The sequence below is a fragment of the Phalangium opilio genome, unplaced genomic scaffold, assembly GCF_054372755.1.
Source record: "Phalangium opilio isolate 3A_F unplaced genomic scaffold, DU_Popi_V2 ptg000209l_1, whole genome shotgun sequence".
NCBI classification, from domain to species: Eukaryota; Metazoa; Arthropoda; class Arachnida; order Opiliones; family Phalangiidae; genus Phalangium; species Phalangium opilio.
In genome coordinates, this window is record NW_028324217.1 from 8,179,407 (window position 1) to 8,204,034 (window position 24,628).

Consider the following 24,628-nt stretch of genomic DNA (forward strand, 5'->3'; position numbering starts at 1 on the left):
GTTACGAAATATCCAAATAAACAATGACCCCTAAAATACCATAGGTGATTTGTCTCTGAAAAGACAATGGCTAGTGTGATGTGAGACAAATTCTTTCCCATCGATTAAATATGGACCAAGAATCAAATAAGATACTAGTTTTAAATAGGTAATCTTAAACCAGATTTGATAAGAGGCAAACGAGTTGACAGTCACCATTGGAACAATAATATGCATTAATTATAGGATCATATAACTTAATATCTTGGCGAAAGTTATGACGTCACCCTGTTATATATTTTCAGCGTCTTACCGGCACGATCTTTAAGCACGCGCCAGTCTTGAGCTACAGATCTTTAACACCAGAAGGCGACACAGTTATGACCTTATTAGCCAATCAAACCTTGGGTTGCTTAATTTTACTATCAGTTTTAGAACTATTTTGGATTTACAAATAACAAAACAAACCAGGAGTACCTACAGCTTGGACGAATTATTGTTTAGGCATTTTATCAGCGTATCTAGGGGAATTTTGTGGGAGGAGCTACTGGTTTAATCATCATGAATGACGAATTTTACCTCACGAATGCTGCGTGTTGAACCTTGCGCGTGCGCTTGACCTCACCTTGCTTCCAACCAACGAAATTGCAGTTAGTAAGACGTCAGAATTATGACGCATCACGGACAGTACTCAAGCCTGGCCCAGAAAACCCGCATGGGATATATGGAGACACATTGATTCCACACTCTAAGAAATTGGAGTGTGATATAACACCTTTATAAGTACTTTATATGGGTCCAAATTTGACACCGTTACAGGTGTACATTTACACCCCTGAAAGGGTTTAATAACACTTATTTGAGCATTTGGTGGCAAAGATAAGTATAAAATTGTGCAAAAGAGGTGCAGCTTAACACCTTTTTAACTCTTATATCGCACTGAAAGTGAATTTTTACTCTCATATTAGTGTTGTGCAACTCCTTAAAGGGTGCGGCATGGCACCTTTCAAAGTGTCGCTTCACACCTTTAAGAGTGTCGCGTAACACCTTTAAGAGTGGGAGATTATTTGGTAGGATAATAGTAGAAATTCTAGTACTTTTCCTAGACTTAAGAGCAAAACCGATGACGTAAAAAACAGTATAGTAGCTACATTTTGACCACTCATGAGGCATAACTCAAATATCGAGTATGGTATTCCTGTTTAATTAAATTTTGATTATCCGCCATTCCGCAGTATTATTAGCAATCAATGCTATATTCATAGCAGGGTTCCATCTTGAGAGAACTTCATCACCTATAGGGAGGAAAGTTCTCACATGCAGAACTATACCTCTTTAAGCGAGGGTTGTTGCATATAAAGTCATTTAAACGGATTTATAAACTTCTGAAAAAGGCAGAAAGTTTTCAATTCGCACAAATGCATAGGGTATTAAATTAGTTTTGGAGGCTATAATATTCAAGCAGTAGATATAGACGTTCTTGTTAAATTTAATAATCTCTTTTCACTAAGAGTTTTTCGAGCACCAGAAACGCGTTTAATCTAATTTGCACTACAGATTTTACAAAAAAAATCCATTTAGTACTCTAATTTTTCTCAAATTAATGATAAAACATGTCACAAAAGCAAGTGCCCCACTTTGGCTTCTCAAGCTGGCCCTACTGTGAGGCCAGTACCTAACCTAGTCTCGTTTTTTAAGAGTATCGATTAACACCTGTAAGAGTGTCGCCTAACACGTTTAGCATAGTATTATGAAGGTACAACACCGCCAGATTACCAATTTCTTTGTTAATTTTATTTAAAGGATAAAACTGTTTTCTTTCATGAATATCATCTTTAAAAAAAGGTTTAACAAGTACGTTTTTCAATAATTTTTTACTGTTTGTATTGACTTTAATATTAAAACATTAATGAAAAATAAATGAAAGACCTTATTCAAGAAACCAGCAGTATTATAATTTTTCATGTTCAATTTCGAACGGTGTTTTAATAGTGTTATTTTACACCGAATTTACACTTTAAATTGGCCTCTAAAAACTCAAGGTAATAAAACACTCTTATGGGTGTTTTTATGGTGTTTACACCGTTTTAACACCTTTTTAACACTTCCATTTCTTAGAGTGCAATTAGCTTTATTTATTCCTGAACCAACTTATAATGCTTAATTCTCACATTTTCAGGATATAAACCTATCAAAACCTTAGGGTAGTAGCTAGAGCTACAAACTTTTAAATCAGATCACAACACAGCTATGTCATCATCAGCCTGTCAACCAACGGGTTGTACCATTTCATTTTCCCTACATTTAGTTACGATTTTCAAATAACAAAGCCAATTTATACCTTCGATTCTCACATTTTCAGATATTTAAAACCTTACAGAAGTCGAAATGAGACGCTATCACTTTAACCGTAAGTTTATCAGATATGTTCCATAAGTATGACACTTGCTATACTTCGTAATGCTAGACTTACTGAGAGCTAGTTCGAGAACGACGCGAGGATTGACTACACTCGGTTTTACAGTCCATCTTCCTATTTAGTCTGTACTAAGCCTTTGACAACGTCTCACCAGGCGTCGCTTTACGAGAATCTATGACGTTTCGCCTACGACACTTCATGACAAGCTCTCAGTAAGCAGTGACAAACTTATGGAACATATCTTATGAACTTATCCTTTAACTGCTTCTGCTGAAGAAACCTCAACCCTGAAACTCTGTTTAAGGACTTTCCTTGCATAATAGAACTTGAGTTGGATTAAAACGTGTACGGATCATTCTTCAAGATGTCTAAGTACGCTTTTAAATTGAATTTGAAATGATATGAAGGATAAGGCATCATAAAGGGCTGATTTCTTTCGTTAAAATACAAAGAAAAAGGCGAAAAATGATTTTTTTAAAAATAATTTTAACGTTGACGTCTGATTACTGGAATGATTGATCGGCTGAGGGAATCTCACGTTTTCTCGTTCAAATCTCAATGAATCGGAAACGGGGAAGTACATAAACGGCAAGAAGCCCCGCTTATATACTTGTTAAGAAGGCGGCAAGCATTTTATTTCAAGATCATGTCTCAATATTATTATTTAATCTCAAGGATTATTTTTATACAAGGTTTCTTTTTTCAAGGTTTTCTAATATTCTTGTTTTCTTGAAAAATCCTTTTCAACCTCAATTAACCAACCAAACATGGCACCAAAGAGAGCCTTTGGGACATTTTTTCGAGGACCCATGTTAAAATATGGTGGCAAGTTGAACCCTGAAAGTCACTAAACCAGTCTATATTATGACGAAGCCGTATATTAATTAGTGAAATCGGTTGAATAGCGCGTAAGTTATTCCATAAAGAAAAGTTTTAACATATTTGGCCACCATTTTTCAAAATGGTGCCTTTTTTTGAATATATGTCTTCTATGTAAAGCGGTTTGCGTTGGATGTTTGTTATCAGTCTGTCAGACCAAGGAATTAACCAATGGATAACTGTGAGACAAAACACCGTCCAAAATGCATTCAGTTGATGAACTTATGGACCCCATTATTAATCTTGTATCCTCTCTGAGATGTATGATTCACGTTATTTTATGGATAGCTAAAATGATGCCATTTGGTCAATTAAATCGAGGGTGAAAATGCAAATCAAGTGATTTTTTTATCGATTACTTTACTAATTATAAGACCAATCTGCGTAGAGAAACGTCCAGGAAATATCTCCGAATGATTTAAAAATTCAAATCAGTTTGAGATTTCGTGGATAATTTGAAATTAGCACCTCTGACCAATCACGTAACACCTTACCTTCTCGTTAACTAAACTACCTTTAATGAATATCACGTTGATATCAGCGTTCTACATCGACGGCAACATAAAAGTGTATTAAGGTATAAATCATTTTCAATGGAAAGTTCAAATTTGAGGCATATTTTTATTATATTTCCTACCTATTTAGAATTTAGTGTAATAATTAACGATGATAATAAAAATCACGTATTCAAGATCATAATTCATATTTTTTAAAGTTCAATAGACTTTATTTCGAAGACATAGCAATACCACCGTCTATAGATTAATCGGACCACTTTCAATATTTTAATTACTTAAAAATAATTTTTTCATCAACCTTGCTCTCCCTTAGGGAAGTCGCTATCCAATTTTCTAATCAAACAAGAGACGTGTGTTGCTTCTTTTATCGTTCATTTTCACATGCAGATTTTCTTCATGCTCCATTAGAATTAAGTGAATGTACCGAACCCCATTAACGAAAAAGAGGTAGGACACTTTTACCGAATCCTTATCCATTTTGTATGACTATAATCCGTATGCATGACACTACCTATACTACGTGATGCTAGAGACTTACAGCTCGAGCTTGTTCGAAATTACCGTAATTTTTAAAAATGGTAATTTGCCGGATGCCGGGCAGATTACCGAAAAATTACCGGTAAATTACCGATTAAAATTTCGAAATTACAAAAATTACCGTAATTTATGGTATTTTATGTGTTGACTCGGTAATTTTGTAATTTACCGGTAAATTACCATTGTAAAATTATGGTAAGATATAAATCTGTAATTTACGCGGTATTTGGTAAATTACCGGTAATTTACGGACGGTAAATTACCGACTCACATCTCTATTCGAGAACGACAAGCGAGAATTGAAGTCCTACACGCGGTTAATTTTGCAGTTCATCTTCCTATTTAGTCTGTACTAAGTCTTTGACAGAACCTCACCAGGCGTCGCTTTACGAGAATGACGTTTCACCTACGTCACTTCGTGACAATGACAAGCTCTCATTAGCCAGTGACAACCATAGTCCTTCTGTTTGAAGTCATATCTAACGTCTTTGGATCGACATACCGGATGTTCTAACTTAGAAAAGGATCCACCAATGCATCCCGTGCAAAATTTCAAGGCTGCTAATAAGGTTCAAACTTGCTGTTTGTAGGATACTTTAGTGGAACTTGCCTGAACATAGACTACACTTGACTTCAGGCTTATCCGCAAATTATTTAGCTAATAATAGAGCTGCAATTTTACTGCCAAAGATGTTAAAGAGCTGCATTACAGCTGCTAATTCAGGTGGTTACCTCTAGAACTGACTGAAATCTAGCGGCAAAGTATGCTTCACATCATAGTGTTTACCATGCAGCAACGAGTGTTAAATTAGAGACCTTGGTTATTCACTGCGAGTGTCCGACACTACTTCTCACAGAAAGTGAGAGTGAATAATTTTTTTTACCAGATTTTTTGTTTAAACTTAATTATCATAACGATTAGCGATGCTGGATGGGTGATTTAAATAACAACGAATTCTTTTTTTCATAATCTGTGAAGTTAACGTCAGAGCGAGACAGGTTTAGAAGATTCCCAATATTCCCAAGGACAATTTAGTATCCATGATGATTTTTTTGTGTGTGTTGGATTATTTGAATAGCTTTCTTATTTTCTTCGGGGGAATTTTAGGTTAGGTAATTACCAGTATAATTATGGGTTTATCATTGAAAGTGGTTTCTTAAATATTGAGGTAATATCTTCGAACTTAATTCGTCGTAAATGAGAATAGAATATTTGTTCAGATAATTACTGATTGTAAATTGCCGATTTAGAGGAATTACCAATAATTCCTCGTCATGATGTTTGTTAGTCATTGGTAATATTTTGGCATTCAAAACCAATAAAGCGTATAAACTTAACGGCAAAAAAGGGCATTTTTTGTACTTCAAACGTAGGTTGATAACTATAACTATAAGTTCATAAGATATGTTGCATAACTATGACACTTCCTACACTTTGTAATGCAAAAGACTTACAGCTCGAGCTAGTTCGAGAACGACAAGCGAGAATTGACAACACTCAGCTTTGCAGCAAATCTTCCTATTTAGTCTGTACTGTCACTACCTACATTTGTAATGCTAGAGACATACTGAGATCTAGTTCGAGAACGACAAGCGAGAATTGACTACACCCGATTTTACAGTCCATCTTCTTATTTAGTCTGTACTAAGCCTTTGACAGCGCCTCACCAGGCGTCACTTAATGAGAATCTACGACGTTTCCTGAACGTCACTTCATGACAAACTCTCAGTGACAAACTTATGGAACATATCTTATTAACTTATGCTATAACCGATATAATAAATAATCTGATCTATTCGAAATTAAAATTTGTTTGAATTAAATATGTAATAATACGCATTAAATTGATCTTGCAATTATATAATCACATTTTTATCTAATATAAAATTATTTAAAATTTTATCAGCTATTTCATATTCAAATTGATTCAACGTGTACAATTTGCATAAGCCACACACATCGTTTTATTAAGTTCCAAAGAAAGTATATCTCTAAAAGTCAAAAACTTTCTAATTCTAAGTTTTTCGACCCCCGTTGTATGATGTAACATTCAAAAGAATCCGCGATTATAGTGTGTGTATGTATACGTGTTAGACTAAAATAGGCGTGTAACAGATTAATCCCCAGGCTATAGGGGGCGTTGTGAGCGCATTACAGTGCATAGCATACGAGGGGATGAGCTGGCAATGGAATTCTAGGTGTCACTACATTTTATAAAAGACACTCGGAGACACTAGGGAGGTAACACTTAAAACGAAGTGACATTTTTTTCAAGCAATGATTATCTTATAAAAACTTTCTTTGAAGGTCTAATGTTTATTTCATGATTTCGAGTTTTTATAGACGAAACGATGGGTTGCAAAGAAACAGTGTCTTTTTTGGAAGGTGATGAGTACAGACGTGTAAAAATTAATTATAAGCATTTGTATTTGATTATTCAAGTACTATGATGCAAATTTAATAAGCCGTGCTTAGCAACTAATATTTGTAATAAATATAAATGTTTATGCAATGTGTTTCTGATAAGTCTGTCATAAATTAAAGGGCGTGTTCTTTGGGTCAAAGAACATGCATGGGGTCTAGTTAGTAGTTACGGAGATAAGGGTAACGGCTCCCAAATATTAACTGGCCCCTTCAACAAGGAAATTGTCACACTTTTGGAGTAATTAGCTTTACTTTACCAGCCTAGCACGCTTCTGCTCATTTAATAGGCCACTTCTGCTAGATAAAAGTTTACTTAGCTATCAACAAATAAAGATACTTCAGTAATTATGGAAACTTTAAAGCGCAAAATATAGTGAAAAGCGTGTAGAATTTAAACAAAATTAATGATGCAATATGTAATATATTTATTTAGCAAGACGATAACTAAAAGTGTCTATAAAACCGATAAATATTATAATTTATAATTAATCCGTAATAAAAGGACTTACTTTGTGTACGTTTATCTGCGTAAACACCGTTAATAAATAGTTCTGTCAAATTATATACAGAAGTTTTGGTAACCTTATCGCCATTTAATAAAATGGCCGCGATTGGTGTAACCTCTCTTAAGGTAAAATACAAAATAGCTTTCAGTATCGTAGCTCAGGGAGCTCTAGAGACATGCTGAAAATTCAGTGAGTGCAATACACAAATATATTAATAACAAATTAATTAATTAAGCCCAAGAATTAATTATGTGGACTTAAAAAGTTGACCGCGAATAACAAACAGAATGGCACCCACTAGAGAAGGGAAAAATGGCCGATACTAGAATATATAGAAGAAATCCGAATCAAAATTAATAGGGTCTTGAAGGGCTTGTGTTGACATCGGTGATGATGGATTACCGAATATAAGGATCATATTTCGTTGAACCCTTTAGCTCCTCCATATCACGAACTTGTCTTATTACACGCGCGAACCCACTATGTTGTTCAGAAAAAAATAAAGCTATTCGATATCTTATGAAGTTGTTTTAAAGTATAAACTTGAAAATCTTGACAGCAGGGGCTTGTTTTAAACTTGAGAAAATGTTTATCTTTGATTACGAGAGAGTCTTACCTAACATTTTCTTTGTCGGAATGTAAGGATTATTTTATTTACTCTAAGGATTTGAAAGGGTTAAGTTATTTAGATTTGTGTATCTTTCGGATTATAAACGTGTATTTTACTCAAAGGCCTATTTCACCCGCGCTCTGTACAGGGCATATATATCTTCTACTTGGAATATTTAAAGGGTCATTTTCTGATACTTTCTGCTTGAATTAAAGGGGAGGACGTGTAGAAACCGTCACTTCGGACGTCATACATAATGTATTTGATCTTTGAAACCACGTGACATTGACCTGTGTCGTGGCTCCCGCGACCTACGAGGACCGAACCTAAATGTAAACAAGTTATCTTTGCGTGTTCTGAATGTGTAAACCTAGGGTTGACAGTTGTCCTATACGTGTAAATAGCCAATGAAACGCTAGGAAAGAGGAGCGTTAGGTTGAACGAAGTTTTAGCCCTTTCAATCAGATAGTAGTAGGTCTATGACTTCTTAAAGATTCCAAGTAGAAGAAATCTATGTATTTCAGATTGAGACTAAAGTGAATTTTTGATTGGCTTTGCATGGTATACTGCCTGTATCGAATCATACAATAATTTTTTATTTAAAAGCCATGTTAAAAGGTTCTATAAAAATGTAATATTTGTTAAATCTTCCTAGGCGGACTCGCATATAAAGATTTACCCAGTAATTGGTATAGGGTCAAATAGAAACTATGCTATTACAAGGGAATCCCTAGACACTAAAAGTCGTCTATTTGAGGAAGTGGTTTTTTTTTGGTTTGTTTGATTGTATGTTCATTATGCACAGTCACAATTCGTTGCCGAATTTTATTAAACTGCTTGTATGATATCAGTAACACTGGGGAGAAGGTTTCAGAAGTGGTTTAGTTCAGTTCTTCTCAAGGTTGGGACGGTGGCGGACCCCTAGCCATTAAGCCTATTCAGAACTGCCTATGTTAGATATAAAACATAGTTTTATTGCATTTGCTAGAAGTAAAAAATTTGTTTCTTAAATTAACATCACACAGATATTAAATATTAAGTGTCTACATAGATAGAAAACTCTTCGAAGATTTTAGTTCCTTAAAACACATGGACAATGCTAGAGTCGAAATATTTCAAACAACACCAAAAGTTATATTAGTCTATTAAACAATTAATTTAATTGATCAGTCATATATTTATTAACCTTTATTCTAACTAATCAAAATAACATAAAACATAAATTAACCTAAATTTATAAAGTCTGGTATATCAATTACGGTCTAAACCATTTAAATTAAACTGAAACCAAATTAAAAACTCATCAACTATAAACAACGCCAAAGGCATAATTCAGAATTCAGAATAATGCACAAAGCTCACGTCGTCAGTAAAAAATAAGAGTATCAAATCGAGTAGAGGTAAAAAAATTTTCTTAACGCCCTCTTTGAAGAAATCGGAATTAAAACAATTCGATAGAACTTTCTCTTTCGTACGATTTGAACTCATTTCGGAATTCATTCTATTTGTTTTTCCAAAACGATTCTAAAGTTTAAACGAAGCGCTCCCGTTTTAATTGGGCCTAGATTATATAAGAGTATTCTGGATCTTATTGGGGTCAATCAGGGTTTGACCTCTTAAGCGGCGAAGACTGTGGGGGGTGAGCTTAGACTTTAGCTTCTTTGTAATTTATATTCGAACTATACCTCTACTTTGATCATTATTCCGAATGATGATTACTTTTATTAATTTTATTTTCAAAGAAATAGTTTTTAACTATGATCTTTTAGGTTTAATTTTTAATTCTTTTTATTGGGTCTTTTACGTTTCATGATTTACTTAATTTTAATTTGCGGGTGGATTTTCTTTTTTATCTTTAAGATTATATAGCGGATTTTTCTAAATTTGTTATTAAAATAATATATTTGAAAATAATTTCACATTTTTTTCTTGACTTGAATTAAAATTGTCAATTACTTTTAGTACTTTACTGATAATAATTTTAATGTACTGTCATTTAGATCGTTCCAGTTTAAAATATGACAATGATTCCAATGTAATTAACTGTTGACAAGTTGCTGAAATAAGCTATTGACAATTATTCAGTCAATTTGCAATAAGGTACTACTAACCATTCTTCACTGAAATTATATTCTCACGAGCTACTAAAAACTCTGCAAGATATAATATTCTAACAACCTTCTAACAGCTCTGCAAACGGAGTTATTCACAAGCTACTGACAATTTTGCTTTAGAATTAGTTAGAAGCTACTGACAATTTTGCTTTAGAATTATTTACAAGCTACTGACAATTTTGCTTTAGAATTATTTACAAGCTACTGACAATTTTGCTTTAGAATTATTTACAAGCTACTGACATCTCTGCAATAAACAATTCACAAGCTACTAACAACTTTGGTTTAGAACTATGTAGAAGGTACTAACAATTCCGAATTAAATAATTTACATGCAACTAAGAAAGGGAACCTCTGCAATAAGTAACTCCCAAGTTATTGGCAACTCTGCATTAAATAATTCACAAAGCAACTACGAAAGGGAAACTGTATTAAATAATTCACAAGCAACTACCAAAGGGAAACTCTGCATTAAATAAATCACAAGCAACTACCAAAGGGAAACTCTGCATTAAATAAATCACAAGCAACTACCAAAGGGAAACTCTGCATTAAATAAATCACAAGCAACTACGAAAGAGAAACTCTTCATTTAATAAATCACAAGCAACTACTAAAGGGAAACTCTGCATTAAATAAATCACAAGCAACTACGAAAGGGAAACTCTTCATTTAATAAATCACAAGCAACTACGAAAGGGAAACTCTGCATTAAATAAATCACAAGCAACTACGAAAGGGAAACTCTGCATTTAATAAATCACAAGCAACTACGAAAGGGAAACTCTACATTTAATAAATCACAAGCAACTGCATTAAATATTTCACAAAACAACTACGAAAGGGAAAATCTGCATTAAATATTTCACAAGCAACTACGAAAGTAAAACTCTGCATTAAATAATTCACAAGCAACTACGAAAGGAAAACTCTGCATTAAATAATTCACAAGCAACTACGAAAGGGATTTCTGCATTAAATAAATCACAAGCAACTAACAAATGACATCTCTACCTTAATAAAATTTGCAAACGAAGAGTTAACAACAACTCCGCAGTGAAGTTCATCACAACAATCTAATGATAAGAGACAGTTCAACAATGCTGATACAAATTACTAAGAAATATTTATATCTATAATTAAGAGGCAGTTCAACAATGCAGACATAGATAACTAAGAAAGATTTAAATCTATAATTATAATTTCCTGAAATTTTATTGACGATGCAAAATTTTGAAATCCAACTCTAATGCACGGTTTATCTTTGATCGGGATTATAACATTACCCTAATGAAACATTAACTCATTAACTCCGAGTCTCTTTTACAATGTAAATTACATAATTTACAACATAGGGGGTCTTCTTATCAAGCCTGAAGTCTTCCCTACAGTCAAATACACTCAAAAACACAAACCCTGTAATCAAAAATCTACCCCGAGTCAAGAATACTCCTTTTTAGTCGTGAAGAAACCATAAAATCTATCAGTCAATGGCTTCAATGGCGGACGAAAGAAAGTTTCAATGGCCTTAACGCGAAACACAATCAAACATTTCTTCAAAGACTGGGAATTTAGGAAACCCCTCTTTCAGAAGATTCACTTTCATTGAAAACGAAGATAGTAAAAGAATCGCGGGCGAAACCACGTGCGAATGTCAAAATGTGAAAAACACGAAATACGTATTCAAGGTCAAATGCGAATAATATTTCCTCTTTTCGTGCCATTTTAGACAAATGTGGAAGTCAGTGAGACTTGAAACTACAAACACATGATTTGAGTTTCATTAAAGGGATAATTAAACTGTCATTAGTTGGAATTTTTAATTGTACGAATGTAATTATAGTTTCATGTGAGGAAAGGCTTTCGAACTAAGCCATGAGCCATGTACTCATTGACATCATAGTCCCTTCAATATGAGGGAAGGCTTCTGAACTAAACAAGTGTAATTTGTGTACGTGGCAATACCTTTGACTGTACTTAAGGCATTACGAATAATATTTAGAAGTTACACGCTTCACAGTGCTAGAAGAGTTATCTGTAATAGGTGTGCAGAGACTCTGACAGTTATTAACCACTCAATATTAAGTTGTAGCTACTATTTCCAACCAAACTCATTAAAATTAGCATCTTTCTTTCATATGTATAGGCTATGACCTTCAAGCAGTCCGAGGTCATTGTGAAAAATAAATAAATAGTTTTATAGTTTATTTACTTTGTTTCGGACAAACACTTATCGCGTAAAATTATAGAAAGCAAGACCCACCTTAATATATCTGCTAGTAACGCTATGACACCTTTTGCAAAACAAGATTAGCAAACTCACCAATTATAAATTTTAATAACAACAAATTTGCCATTTAACTACAGTGATGAGGGATCAAACATGAAGCGCAAAATCAAGGATGATTAAGCATAGAGTGGAAAATCCTGGATAGTGTAAGGTTTAAATAAACATGAATAAAAATAACGGTCTTTTCCGACTTATGACTGGTAAACTTACTATAGTTAATTTATTTGTACAACTTAATTATCACTTTAAGAATACGTGAAGGTCGAGTCCGCTGTGCTGACTCTTTGGGTTGGCCATGACTGCCTTACCTTGAAGAATTGTGTCCTAATCGCAAACACGCTGTGTAGCGCATTACTAAATAGATAACTGTATAATAAAGTCACTTGGAACATGCTGTGAGAATGAATACGAGCCGTTACAGCCTATTTTGCACTGTCAAGTGTTACTGGCATTGAATGTCACACCGGCTCGAATTGTTCACATACCAATGTACCCATACACTTTGCTTTCGACTGATTTGTGGCCATATTCTTATTGGTTGTGTAATAGGGATGTTTGACTGATTAGAACACAAGTCGATTATTTACGAAACGTTTGGTCATACAGAAACGTTAATTGAAAAGGAACTAATTGTGGTTAGAACGCCACTTATCAATTTGAAGAAAATGCCACACCACTCGACAGAGCATATAAAATAATTAATATTTCAAATTGGATTCATATATTTATCTACAATATTAAAGATGATACAAGCAAATTAATTAATTTCCAGGAGCAGACGACGTTGACGTTGAAGGACTAAGGTGGTATTCAATTCTATTGGAAGATTAAAAACACTTGGTACTAAAGTCATCATCTAATAGATATTAATAGTTCCTACACTCCCTACAATGACACGAGCCTAACACGTGGGTTTCTCTAACTTAACTCGTAGTCTGGGCTAATGTGTGGGCTCAATTGCTGGTATATCCTTTAATATTGTAAATTAATCTGTAGTTTAAAATTTAAATATTCATTACTTTAAATGATCTTATGAATAAAAATAAATGTGGTATTTTTCCTGACTTTTTAGACTAACCAATTTAATTGTTTGACCTTTCCAAATTGAAACTTTGTAAATCACCAAAAAATGGTACTTTATCGGCTTAATTATTTTTTACTGCTTTTTTAAGGTGGTAAAAAATGGTAAACCAAAATCTACAGCGCGTCTATGAAAACCTTAAGTAAGGAATTTAAAAATTGTTCTAAACACCTCCTACTTTTCAATAACAAACATGCCTTAGTAATGTCCTAACCCCAAACATCTTTCTACAAAAAACCGAACCCTATTTTGAACCCCAAAAAATTCTTTATTACCTGTTTTTCTTTTTTAAGAGGCTTATCATTTATGTCATTATTTTATCTTTAAAAACATTTTGCGCTTTTAGGCCTAACATTAAGTGTATGTGCCTCATACAGGCTTTTCGTTAAAGTCGATAAGGATACGGCTCCCCACGTTAACCTCGCATTAGACCTAATAGTGACAAGCGCAGATAAATGCCATATCTGTTTAAAACTCACGAATACGAAAAGACAACTTGGAAAGGGTTCCTTTAAAGTCCACGTTCGAGATAGAAATGTTTAAGCTTTCTAATAAATTAAAAATTGTATAAATTAGTCTGTCATGTGAAGGATCTTCGTTGATTTTATGCTTTATATGACAGTTATCTAATAATTAAATTTCAAAAGTAGATGGGCGTCAGGCTATATGTTACAGATTCATTTAATATTAACGGTAACTATTACTACTTAAGTTTCTACTCAAGCTTTGGAAAAATAAATTCTGCCATAGGGTTATATATATATAAACATTTATTGGAATACTACAATTCGTCAACAAATAATACTATTCGCAAAATTCATCTAGCAAACTGACTTGCAAACGGCTTGCATATTTGCTTTAAAGTTCATATGAAATCTAAAACGTTAACTTACATGTAAATTTTGAAGGTCATATGAAATACAAATTATTGTCTTTCGTGTTAACCTTAAATTTAATATGAAATGTAATCCATGAGCTTACATGTTAACTTTAAAGTTCATATGAAATATAAAACATTAGCTTACATGTTAACTTTAAAGTTCATTAGCTTATACTTTCATTTTAAATTACATATGAAATAAAAAAAAATACCTCATACTTTAATCTTAAAGTTTTACATCAAGGGATGTAAAACATTAGCTTACATGTTAACTTTAAAGTTCATATGCAATACAAACATTGCTATTTAAAAATTTTTCATGTATCAGCACCTTCACAGCTTTCTAGCATAGCATATAAAAATATGTAAAATAGAATGTTTGCTCGCATCTGGACTTTAAAATTTTTTTCTTAGGATCACGGTAATTAGTAAATAGGTATTTTTTCGAGGAATATAACAAAACGGAACAATAGTTTGAAGTTTCGTAGATGGACAATATAATATAAGAAAATGAATATGAGCTGAAAAACTAACGCCTTTGTTATGGAAGGTTATTTTTAGCGATTTGATAATTTTTTGGTACAATGGGGTAAAAAAAACCTTTTCGTCTTTTTCCGGAGAAAGTGAGAATTATTTTAAGTTTTAGCAATGATGAAGATGAATTTTTTTATGAGCTTGATGGTATTAGCCGAATATAGGAATAACATATAACTTTTGATGTTAAAATTTATTTAGTGTGCAGGTAATTATTACTTATTTTGTTATTTATTTTGAACTTGGATATTCTAGTTTATAAAGATTTTAAACGTTTAAAAAATATTTAATTTAAATGGTTAAGTAAATAGCCAGTTTAATGGTGTTTGATTAAAAAATTAAAAGGGTTCAAAAATATATGACCGTTTCAAAGCTATTTGAAACTTAATGGGATCGACAATTTCCATTTTAATGTAGTCGAAAATTCAATGGATTCGCTATATTATAGGTTCAAAAATTCCCCCTTTAAAGCTACTTGAGAATTTAGTGGGTCCAAAAGCGCCCGTTTTAAAAGGTACTGGAAAATTTATCAACTAGAAGGGTTCCAAAATGCCCATCTCGAAGCTACTATAAAATATTAATTGTTTCGAAATGCCCATCTTGAAGCTGCTATACATAATAATTTGTCCCATAATGCCCATTTTAAAGCTACTATAAAATATTAATTGTTCCAAAATTCCCATTTGAAGGCTACTATAAAATATTTATTGTTGCACAATGCCCATTTTTAAACTACTTGAAAATAAAAATTGTTCCAAAATGTCCATTTTTAAGCTACTATACAATATTAATTGTTCCAAAATGCTCAATGTTTAAAATGTGAACTAATTTTATGCTGCTCAAAAATACCCTTAAATAATAATGTGCCCGCATCGATATAATAAAATTCAAAAACTCCTTCACGAAAAAAGAAAGATAATTCAATATCAAAACGCCCACGAAAAATTAAATATTCAATTGTCCTCATTTATTTCCAATTATAAGTAATTCCAGAATTCATTAAATTAGAAAGCAATTTTATATATAAAAAATGCATTCAATTAACTAATTAATCAATTTTAACCTGCATAAACCTTAAGAGGCTTAACTCTCCCTTGCCGGAAGAAAGGAAAAGAAATTTTTTAATACGTAATCCTAATGAAACTTTCAAAAAAGCTAAGAAGTTAAGTACTAAACCTTCGTCGTAAACCATCAATCATTGGATTAAAGGTATAGTTTCCGATTTCAACAAATCCTTGGAAATCCCTCTAAAACCTGAGCTCTAGAACATTTTCCTAATTGAAAAGTTTTTTTAAAAAAAGAACCAACCCTCCAAAATCTCTTGAAAACTTTAAAAAAATCCCAGATCAATCATACGATTAGTAAATTCAATAAGAAAAAAAAGGTTATGAAATATTTCTCTTAAATAAAATATATATAAGTCTACCTTTAAATGCAATAGAATTTGGATTAATGTTACAGTCACCAAAGATAAATTAAATTTGTTAGAGTGCCTCTTTGGCAAACATGTTAAACTTTCCAGTACTTCAAAATTCTACCATTGAAATATACACCAAATGGTTCATAATACAAGGATTGAAATGTTCTAAATATTAAAACATTGAAATTAATTTTTACCATTTTTCTTACTTAAATATATTTTGAAAATATTTTCATTTTAAAATTAGATATTTTTAAACTTCAAAAAAATAATTTTGATACACCTAGTAAAATATTAAACCCTTACAAAAACGTAAATCAAAATTTCTTAAAAACTCACCTTTAAATTATCACAAAAATGTCTCTTGGGGTACCGAAATAAATTGAATTATTTTTAAAATAACACAATAATAAATAAATATAAGTTTAAATAAATTAAATTGTATTGAATTTCCTACGCGTTTTAAAACTTCAACCGCATTTTAAAAAAATTAAATTCGGTGTTGGTGTTTTTCTAACTAAAACACGGCGGTGAAAATAACTTATTTTATAAAATGAAGTCGTTGGATTGGAAGCTAGCCCCAATGTTTATGTGTTTCCAGTAGCCCCAACACAGTTCGAATGACGAACTAGCAACAGAGACCTCCTGTATTTATGAAAGAAGGAAGGATGACCCTTAGTTTGGTGCAGATTCAGAGGAGCGAGAGAGAGAGAGAGCTACAGGTAGAGATTCCCCATCCTAAAAAGAACCACCCACCTCAACGACAATGTACCTGGTACCTGCCTTCAAACCAGAGTACCCCTAGATGATGGACTAAACCTTACAACACTATATACTCTATCCGAACGTAACCCCCTTTAAGATATCATAAACCCCCCTACAAGTTCCGAAAACTATCTCTCAAGCTGAAGAAGTTCTATTGGCAAAATACCTTTTAAGATTTTGTCAATAGCTAAGACGAGGGGTTCAGCACTAGTCACGTTAGCAAAATTTATACTCTTATTTGATCCCGACTTTGAAAACATGAATTTGAAATTTGATTTTCGTAAATAATGTATGTTGAGATTCTTGTTAAATTCTAACAATTTTATAGATCATAGAATTTTTTATATTCTATTTACCAACATGAGCTTTAAACTAGGTATTTTTAAAAATTTTAAACTGAATCGAAGCAGACAAGCCCTACATTGTCAGGAATTGATAACTCAATATGATCAGCCGTTTTGTAGCCATCGTAACATAACCTTTGAACTTGGTAACAGATGGCACCACATTCAACAGTATTTAAAATTAATATTTAAATTAATTTTTCACTGTTGCCTTAAAATTACCCGATTGACTTTCAGTTTAATAACATTTCTATTGCAAAAAGTAAAATTTCAACTCCGTCACAACATAAAACGTGAAGGGTTCTAATAATGTTTAAAATTTCAATCGAATCGGTCTAGTAATTACTGAGAAGACGCGTTGTCACGATGTCAGATTGAAGTTCCGATAAACTTAACTTTCTAAAACTCCCAATATGAAAGATGATTAAAATATTGTAAAACTTCGAAAGTGGGGGGTAAAATAGCAGACGATACTGCCGTCCCCTTTTTTGAAAAGGTTATAGGCCTATTAATGAAAATTGACTGTTGACGTAAAATTTAGAGTATATATGGAAAGATTTGAAAAATTTTAAAGCATATATAACGAGATTTGAAAAACTTTGGAATATATATCCCGAGATTTGGAAAATATTTGAGCATATATCCCGAGATTTAAAAGATATTTTGAGTATATATATCCGGAGATTTGATAAAGCAATTAGAGTATACATCCCAAGACTTGAAAAAAAATTAAGAGTATATATCCCAAGATTTAAAAAAAAATTAAGAGTATATATCCCAAGATTTGAATAAAAAAAATTAAGAGTATATATCCCAAGATTAGAAAGAAAAGTTTGAGCATATATATACCGAGATTTGAAAACCTTTTGAGTATATTCCAAGATTTGAGTAACGAACCCCTCTATTTATGCCCTCCATAGGCAGGGCGGGCTAAAATTCATAACCCCTAATTCCTTTTTTAATTTTATACAGTATTTCTTTATTTCTTCTATACGTATAACTCCAACTAATTTGATTTTTTTTTTTTTTTCGAAGTGAAATTGTTTTGTCAAAGGCCGGTTAAATTGCCATGGTTTTCCCGGGAATTGGTTGGTTGTCACGCGTCTATGATGTATTGGGATTGATTACTTCTCCAACGGGTTATGTTTAGTTTGTTTTCTTAATTAAAGTTGACTTTAAATTGAGTACTTGGTATTCGGATTGAGTAGACAAACAAGAAGATGAAAGGCAGCAACGTTTTTAAATGAACTTAATTCACAAGCGGATCTTGTCAAGTGACAACCTCGAAAGTTTATTTAGTAAAACTTGTGATGTAAAAGCTGTCTTTAAGGTTTATTAATATTTATCCATTTATTGATGCAAAAGAAATTAGTTTGAATTATTCTCCTAAAAACTAACATTTGTGGATTTAAAATAGACTCTTTTCAAAAGAAGGAGGGGCATAGTATAGTCTGCCTAAATCCAAAGACATTAGATTGGGCTTCAGTCTACTAAGTCCTATTGTTTGAAGCCATTTGAACTTGAAAATTCGATATAGTTTTTAATTTCACTAATAAACAATTTACGTAAACTGAAAATTGTTTCAAAGTCTTTAGTTTCCCTAACAAATAATTTTCTAAAACATAAAACTTTTCCCAAATTTTCATTCCACTCACAACAAACTTCGAGTAGTTAAGTTTAAATCTTTCAATGACTAATTAATTTAATTAAACTTCTTTGCGAAGCTCAAAACCATCCCAAAGTGCTTAGTTGGTTTCGTGCAATTGCTTAAACAGTAAAACACATTTTAATGACACTTTTTAAAGTTTAATTAACTTGTGAAATAAATTGAAAAAGTTTCAAAGTCGCCCAGATAAATATTTCGTAATTTGAAACAAAATTAAAAAAAATTCCAGTCTTTTTTCATGATCAATGCCACCACGGTTAAAACGGCATAACTTTCCTAGTAAAACAAGTTTTAACTTCCTACCAGCACTTTATTTTCATTGTCAAGGGCTTTTCCGTCGCGCCGTATGTCCCAAATAATTCTAATCACGCCTTTTTACAAAAAGACGTCAATTTTGACGCCCGTTCAACCTTGTTTTCATTGAAGACCTTGTGAATTATATAAAATACAATATATTTATCAAAATACATAAACACCCTAAGTAAACTAAATCTCGAGACAAAAATGTCATTGGCCGTTTGACGTCACGAAAGTAGTTCTCGACCAATCAGAACCCGTTCTTACCCGGGGGCCACACAGAGTCTGGCGATAGTGTCACGCGCGAAAAACTGGCGCCTTTCGCTCCCTCTCTCCCAATGATTTAAAACTTTAAATATTTTTTAATTTTTTAATTTTATAAGTTTTCTTAATTCTAACCTCCAGTAAAATTGTTTTTGGAAAATTGTAGCTTTTAGCAAATTTAGAAAGTGGTGGAATTATCTAAAACGGCTGATAATTATGAAATAGAAAAAGAAACAAAAGTTGTTTTTAGAACTGGTATTGCGTATCGTCATCGTGATATTATATGCATTAATAATCTTTTGGCGGGGTTTGTAATTGAAGGGTTAATATCGAGGGGTTTGATACTTCTCGTGTTTAAATTCAGTGTTCTTGCAATAATTCATTAAAAGTCAATTTTCTTAGTGTTTTTTTGATAAGTTTGCAATAAATTATGGGATGTTCTTTGGGCAATTTTGCTTCGAAAATGTTCAGCGACATTTTGCCGTCCGGCCACTGTTGTCAAGTTAAAATTGTCCATAGTATTTTACAGATGACCCCTTAAGTCCCTTAAATTTAATTAACAAACTGAAAGACAATGATTTCAATTTAATTAATAAGGTATCCCTAAAACACTCAAATCATAACTGGAAAACAGTGGCCTGAACAGCAAAATGTCATTGAACATTTTCGTCTCAAAAATTATTTCTCAAAGAACATCCCCTTAACTTATCAGAAACCATCTGTATATTAAATTCGCAAAATATGAATCAACACAAATTTTAGTGTATCGTCCTAAATGGAACTATCCCTTTAGGACTACCGGAATCTTTTAAACAAACCTTAAATAACCCCAATTAAATATGAACAACTCCCTAGAAAACGACGCGTGTTCCATCCACCCAAGGGTTGGGTTATTAACTAACTTTGAAAAATGCTTCTTTCCGGGCCTATCCTATACCATAAATTCATTAGATTTATTCTATAAGTTTATCACTGGTTACTGAGAGCTTGTAGGTGAAATCATGAATCCATATAACTATGAATATACAGCTCTATCATATGCTCCTTCTATCGTGTCGATATGGTTTGGGTGTTACCCTCCTAGCTTTGACGCGTTTTGCGTAGCTCTAATAGCCAATCACAAGACAAAAGGAAGTGACGTTTCGAATTTACACACCCCGGGCTCCCCCCTTCCTTTGCCCGCTCCTAACACTATCAGACACGTGACTGATGTCTCCTTTCGCTAAGGCCCGCCCAAACCTTATCGAGAGGTTAGACAGCATAAAGCAGCTGTATATTCTTAGTTTTATAGATAGATTCATGGTGAAACGTCATAGATTCTCGTTAAGCGACGCCTGGTGAGGCGCTCTCAAAGGCTTAGGACAGACTAAATAGGAAGAGATGGACTGCAAGATTAACCGAATGTAGTCAATTCTCGCTTCCGTCGTTCTCGAACTAACTCTCGGTAAATCTTTAGCATTACGAAGTATAGGTAGTGTCATACTTATGGAACCTATCTTATAAACTTCTGCTATACTACGGGGTTACTTGGCCTTTCCGAAAATCACGTAATTTCAAGTTCACCTACACATTGTCGGTGGTGACAGCGTATATTGAGGATCAGAAGGAAATAGGTTCATTGGGATAAATCTAACACCCACTATTTTGCTCGAAAAATATTCACTTGTCTCAAAAAGGTAAGCCTGTATATTTTTAACCGGGCTAGTGTTATCTGGAATTCTAGGTTTTTTTTAGAAAAATCTCAGAGACAATAAAGATAGAGAAAAAGGGTTTCAAAAAGTATCAGCCTACCTTTGAAGTGCATGGTGGGTGGTGAGAACTGTGCGGAAACCAACGCAGTTGTAAAAGTTCTATCGGTGGTCATTTTATGAAAGTTCACACGTGGTCAATTCGATGTTGAGGTCAACGGCACGTGCACGACTGAAGAGTTTATAGCAGTTTTTGAAGAGTTTGTAGCAATTTTTGAAAAGTTTGTAGCAATTTTTTGAAGAGTTTGCAGCAGTTTTTTAAAAGTTTCAAATTTTTAAAGAGTTTGTAGCAAATTTTTGAAGAGTTTGTAGCAAATTTTTGAAGAGTTTGTGGCAAATTTTTGAAGAGTTTGTGGCAAATCTTTGAAGAGTTTGTGGCAAATTTTTGAAGAGTTTGTGGCAAATTTTTGAAGAGTTTGTGGCAAATTTTTGAAGAGTTTGTGGCAAATTTTTGAAGAGTTTGTGGCAAATTTTTGAAGAGTTTGTAGCAAACTTTTGAAAAGTTTGTAGCAAATTTTTGAAGAGTTTGTAGCAAAGTTTTGAAGCGTTTGCAGCAAATTTTTGAAGAGTTTGTAGCAAATTTTTGAAGAGTTTGTAATTTTTAAAGAGTTTTTAGCAATTTTATAAGAGTTGCCTTGTGGTTTCAATTGGATAGTTTAAAGCGCATGTTCATGAAGGGTAAGAAGAAGCTAAGTCGCTGTTGCAGATTCGCAAGTCAATTACGTTGTTATGACAGCGGCAGTGCAATTTTAGTCCATACTGACTGCGATGAAGTTGATTTCATTATATTCTTTGCTGTTTGTATCCACAGTTCAAACTTGGGGTTCAATATAACGAATGTCAATGGCCGAGGTCGGTTGAAAACCGATGTTTGACGTCAGTAACTGACCTGCAAATTTATTTCATATAAGTTCTTCGCTGGACGCATTTGTTACAAATAACTAATCATTGATCTGCTAAAGCAAAAATAGAAACTAAAAAAAAAAACATTTATTAGAATGACTCCAAAGAGTTCAAAAACTATAGAAAAAAATCAATACGTCAATTTTTTGGTTAAAAATGGGAAAGGCATTTAAAAGAAAATTGACAGATCGAATTTCTCGTTGGGTAAAATAAAGAATCGGCTAAGCCTTTGAAGCCTTCGATACAAAAGGCATAAAAAATGAAGGTTAAGATCAGACGCTTATACATAAATTATAGAAAACGTTAAAAAGAAAAAATATGGTTAGCAAAAAAATCGTGCCGTTGAAAACCTTTGGAAAACACTATGGGGTCGAAAACAACTTAAACGAGGCAATCTGAAATAATCGAGTGTTGTGTGGCAATACCCGAATTGATAGAATAGGCCTAAATTAATTTTCGCTATACTTACTATATCATTCTTTTAAAATAGAGAAACTTAAAATTTTAAACGTCGCATGCAAGTAATATTTAGTTAAAATTAGAGATGGCCGATACCAGGCTTAACCCGATACTGATCGATACCGGTGCAAAGGTAAACCGATACCGATATTTACTCACTATGACCCAAAAACCCGATACTTCAACCGATACCGATATTTCTAGTAGTACTCTGGCCATTTACATACGTATTAAAAATACTAGGAAGTTATTATAGAGTAATTTTAAAGAGTAAATTTATTATAGAGTAATTTTTAGAGGTACTTCCAAAATAATACAACGGCTTATTGATATTCATAGAAATGTATTATCACAATCAATACATTACTGAAAGACCTAAAAATGTCATCTAGCACCATATAAAGCATTTTAAACGAGTATCGGTTTAGTATCATATAAAGAACCGATATGGTATCGGTACCGGTTCATCCCTAGTTAAAATTGTTGGTTAACATAAGTAATCGGTTCCTATGGCAACCCTTACATTCTGGCTGATCTTCTACACACAAATTTTACATTGCCAATCAGAACTTGTCCATGAGGGCGGAGCTAAAATTAGCCTTTGCTAAACTTACAGGGCCAGTCAACTCCACCCCTCGTTTATGGAAGCATCTAGTGACATTTGTTTAAACTAAATCACAGAGAAGAATTGCTTTAAAAGTGTATCATTTGCAATAAATGAAACGCTATATGCTCTAAAAGGAGCAAAAAATATAAGACACTCGAGATGGCGTTTTTAAACGTAACTAGGGTCAATTTAATTTAACGTCTGTTAAACCATAAGTAATTTTAACTATCTTGGTATTCTGGACCGACGTAAAATATATCCGTTTTAAGATTTACCGCAAAGGTTAAAGGTAAATTGCGGATTCAACTTGGTAGCTCATCCTGAAACTCTTATATAACTCTTTTCTTTAATTAGTTTTAAAAAGAATTACTTTTATTTTTTAAGAGGCTTAGTTTTCTTTATCCCTTAATTGAAATGTTTCGAGGGTGAATCTATACTATCTATATCTTGTCAAGAGACTTAAATTTATATAAGTAGTTTAGTTGGTAATACATTTTTGGGTGTTAGCTGTGGAAAGCTCTGCAAGACTATTTATTGGGCCTGTAGTTACTTAGGGTTAACGTTCGAATGATCGATAAGACAATTGGTTAAAACATAACCCTATAATCATCTCCATAAGTATGTATCGAATGGATATTTCCTACGAGGAATTATAAAATGATAAGGGCATCTTTTGGCGGCGTATTCCTTGGAGATTGACGTCTACCTGTCGCGGATTTATCTGAAACAGAAATCATAGCCTACTGTGATCTCTACCCCGACCGGTAAATAGACTTGACAAAGGAATTGTCTTAATCACAGTATGCCATGAAATTATTCTGTAACGGTTTGAAAGTAAAACGGAGATGGCGTAGTAGTCTCTTGAATTTTCTCTCATATGAACATGCCGATTATATATTCTAATCCAGCACAATACTTATGGACAGATCTATAGAGTTATGATTTGAATTATGAAGGGTTTAAACGCTTCAAGATTTTAATAGACCATTTCGGAAATTGCATACGAGGAAAACAACATAGAGGAGCGAGGAAGCCATTGGGGTATTCCTTTCTCTCTCCAAGAAACAACGCTAGTGGCAGCGCGAATTGGCAAGCCTCTTGGCGCGAAGAAAAATACCCCAATTTCTGCCTTGCCCCTGTGTGTTTTTTCTCTGTGTGTAATTTTTGAAATGGTCCATAACTAACTCTTCTTCTGGCAGTTTGAGCTCGAATTTTTCAATGGAAAGGGTACTAGAATTATAATATAGTAATTTAATTATGTCGGATCTTTGATTTTACATGTATATTTACATAAGAACTCTTGAATCCTGCCTAAAATCATCATTAAATTCAATGTTTCACGATAGCGGCGCTAAATATTTTCCAAAATTTGAGTACGATTTC

The 24,628-nt window shown here is 33.0% G+C and overlaps 1 protein-coding gene across 2 annotated transcripts in view; it reads right to left on the reverse strand.

Annotated features, from left to right (window-relative positions):
* LOC149618848 (uncharacterized) overlaps positions 1 to 21,472 on the reverse strand; it is a 46,175-nt gene extending 24,703 nt beyond the window's left edge. The window contains exon 1 of one of the 2 annotated variants that reach the window (XM_089854323.1): positions 21,320 to 21,472. The gene's annotated coding sequence lies outside the window, so the exon portion shown is untranslated. Of the gene's footprint in view, positions 1 to 16,531; positions 16,827 to 21,319 lie in introns of those variants that run through there. The other variant, XM_089854322.1, reaches the window with a different exon arrangement.
* Between the last annotated feature and the right edge of the window lie 3,156 nt (positions 21,473 to 24,628).